The sequence below is a fragment of the Carettochelys insculpta genome, chromosome 3 (genome assembly GCF_033958435.1).
Source record: "Carettochelys insculpta isolate YL-2023 chromosome 3, ASM3395843v1, whole genome shotgun sequence".
Taxonomy (NCBI): Eukaryota; Metazoa; Chordata; order Testudines; family Carettochelyidae; genus Carettochelys; species Carettochelys insculpta.
The window spans coordinates 181,808,538-181,812,027 of NC_134139.1; the positions used below are offsets into that span (position 1 = coordinate 181,808,538).

The 3,490-nt window shown below is 43.8% G+C and overlaps 1 pseudogene; it reads left to right on the plus strand.

Annotated features, from left to right (window-relative positions):
* Positions 1 to 846: 846 nt before the first annotated feature.
* On the plus strand, positions 847 to 2,408 carry LOC142010730 (eukaryotic translation initiation factor 3 subunit K pseudogene; annotated as a pseudogene).
* Positions 2,409 to 3,490: the final 1,082 nt, after the last annotated feature.

Sequence of the window (3,490 nt, forward strand, 5' to 3'; positions counted from 1 at the left end):
AATTCAGAGGTTATATGACAGGCAGTGTTGCATGCACGTAAACCATAAGCCAGGTAGGCCATCTTAAAAGTGAGCCCCATTCAGTATCACAAGAACCAATGTTTGGAAGTTATATCTATTTTAAGTCTGGCTTTAAGGCACGCATTTTTAATTGTGATGACTAAACATTGAAAGAAACAGCCAAGAGACATGCTTGCATCTTTCAAATCAAGACTTAGATTTCTTGTTGGAAGATGAATTTTTAGTCAAATCCAAGTTATTGGCCTCAGTACAGAAGTAACTACATGAAATTCTGTGGCCTCTGCTCTACAGATGACCTAATCACTAGACCAAACACAGTATATGAATTAGGAGTAGTCACCACAGTCTGAACAGTCCACAATGAGTCACCTGAGCTATTCAGCAAATACTTTAGACGAGTGCATGCATTCAAATAAGTTAGGATTGATGTAGGTGAACAATTTTAGAGTTGAAAAAATGGACAGCTCTTGCCACAGATATTTCTTGTGATTAACAATTTGCACAGCTCTAGACAAATTTGATCTTACAGTGTCCCTGGGACTACTCCATTCTGCTGGCAGTGAAAATGAGGAATGATATGAAGCTAAAAATAGGGGAAAAAAAACAAGTTAAAATTAGACAAGTTAGCTATCTTAAGGCACCAGCCCCTGATTAAATACACCATATCATACTCAAAAAGCTGACTAAGATGATATCTGAAACATTAGTGATTTTATTTGAAAAGTAATGGAAGGTGGGTTACATTCCAGAGGGTTAGAAAAGAGAAATAAGGACAACCAGGGGGAGTACAGACCAGTGAGTTTAACTTCAGTACCTGGAAAGATAATGGAGCAAATAATTATGCAGTCATTTTGCAAACACCTAGAAGATAATGAAGTGGTAAGTAAAAGTCAGCATGGATTTGTCAAGAACAAGTCACATCAATCCATCCTAACAGCTTTTTTTTGTCAGGATAACAAGCCTTGAACATTGGGGTGAGGGACAGAAGTAAATGTGCCCTAACATGAGTTTTATAAGACTTTTGATGTGGTCTTGCAGACCTTCTCCTAGACAAAGAGAAATACAACCTAGATAAAGCTACTGTAAGGTAGTTACATAACTGGTTGAATAATAATTCCCAGAGGGTAGTTATCAGTGGCTCATGGTCAAGCTGGAACGACATATCCTGTGGATCTCTTCTAGGCCTGGTTATGTTCAGTTTTTCATTAACAATTTAAATAATGGCATAGAAATTATACTTATAAAGTTTGCAGATGATACCAAGCTGGGAGGGGTTGCAAGTGCTTTAGAGGATAGGTTAATAATTCAAATGATCTGGACAAACTGGAGAAGTGTCCTCAGATAACATGATGAAATTCAATAAGGACAAATGCACACACACACACAAAATGCAAAACGACTGCCTAGGAAGGAGTACCACAGAAAAAAGATCTGGGGTCATAGTAGGTCATAAGTTAAATATGAGTCAACAATGTAACACTATTGGGGGGAAAAAAGAGGGCGGGGGGACATATTAGCATGAGTGTTGTAAGTAAGACAAGTCGTAATTCTTCCACTCAACTCTGTGCTGATCAGATCTCAACTGGAATACTGTCTCCAGTTCTAGGTACCGCATTTCAGGAAAGATGTGGCAAAATGCAAGGAAGTCTGGAGATGAGCAACAGAATTATTAAATGTCTAGAAAATATGACCTATGAAAGGAGATGGTTAAAAACTGGATTTTTTTCTAGTCTGGAAAAGAGAAAACTGAGAAAGAAGATAACTGTTTTCAAGTATAGAACACAGTGATGAGCAACCTAGGGTTGTGAGTGGGTTGCATGAGTGACTCTCGATTTCAGTGGGCCACAAGATTGTCATAACAAACATGGTCTCCCAGGATAGGTAGTTTTGCTAACTATGCCTGAAATTGGTGGGGTATGAAACTGAATTGTAGCAGTGGTTAGACTGAATGCAGAGGAAGCACCTGGTTCTCAAAGTCAATCGTGTGTGCAATCCACAACCAGGCTCATCAAGAAGAGAAGCCGATCAGGCAGATCCTCTACCTCGGGGAGCTGCTGGAGACCTGCCTCTTCCAGGCCTCCTGGCAAGCCCTGGATGAGAGCATGGAGATTCTGGAAGGGATCTCGGGGTTCGAAGACTTCATTCAGAAATTCATCTGCCACGTGGTGGGGATCACGTACTAGCACATTGACCGGTGGCTGCTTGCTGAGGTGCTGGGTGACCTCTCAGACAGCCAGTTGAAGGTTTGGATGAGCAAATACAGCTGGACAGAAATGGAGTTGGGCAAGATCTTCATCTGCAACCAGGAGGAGAGCATCAAACCCAAGAGCATAGTGGGGAAGTTCGACTTTGACAGTGTCTCCAGCATCATGGCTTCTTCCCAGTGATGGTGCCTCTGGCCCCACCCTGGCTGCTCCCCAGGAACCTGCTCTGCAAGCTCCTGGCTCGGTTTCCTGTCTAACTTCTGCCAATAAAAGTGCTGCTGTTGGCCCTGAAAAAAAATTAAAAATCCACAAACACCTGACCTCACATGCTCTGGCTTTGAATGTGTGTCACTTTAGTAATAGTAGTAGGGGGTAAATAATGTGGATGGAAACCAGCAGAATCTGGAAACTCTGCATGTGGACAACAGTAAATAAATTGCCTCATGGGCCACACATAGAATCCCATAGGCCACAGATTGCCCACCAAAAGTATAGAAGGTTGTTATAAAGAAGGAGGGAGAAAAATCATCCTCCTTAAGTTCTGAGGATAGGACAAGAAACAATGGTCTTAAATTGCAGCAAGGAAGGTTTAGGTTGGACATTAAGAAAAAACTTCCTCTCAGCATGGTTAAGCAATTGATTCAATTGCCTAGGGAGGTTGTGGACTTTCTGGCTGCGTCTACACGTTCACGCTACTTTGAAGTAGCGGCGCCAACTTCGAAATAGCGCCCATCACAGCTACATGTGTTGGGAGCTATTTTGAAGTTGAAATCGATGTTAGGCGGCGAGACATCGAAGTTGCTAACCCCATGAGGGGATGGGAATAGTGCCCTACTTCGAAGTTGAACGTCGAAGTAGGGCACGTGTAGACGATCCATGTCCTGCAACATCGAAATAGCAGGGTCTGCCATGGCAGCCATCAGCTGAGGGGTTGAGAGACGCTCTCTCTCCAGCCCCTGTGGGGCTCTATGGTCACCGTGGGCAGCAGCCCTTAGCCCAGGGCTTCTGGCTGCTGCTGCGGCAGCTGGGGATCCATGCTGCATGCACAGGGTCTGCAATCAGTTGTCAGCTCTGTGGATCTTGTGCTGTTTAGTGCAAGTGTGTCTGGGAGGGGCCCTTTAACGGAGCGGCTTGCTGTTGAGTCCGCCCTGTGACCCTGTCTGCAGCTGTTCCTGGCACCCTTATTTCGATGTGGGCCGCTTTGGTGTGTAGATGCTCCCCTGCTTCTCCTATTTCAATGTAGTGCTGACCAACGTCGACGTTGA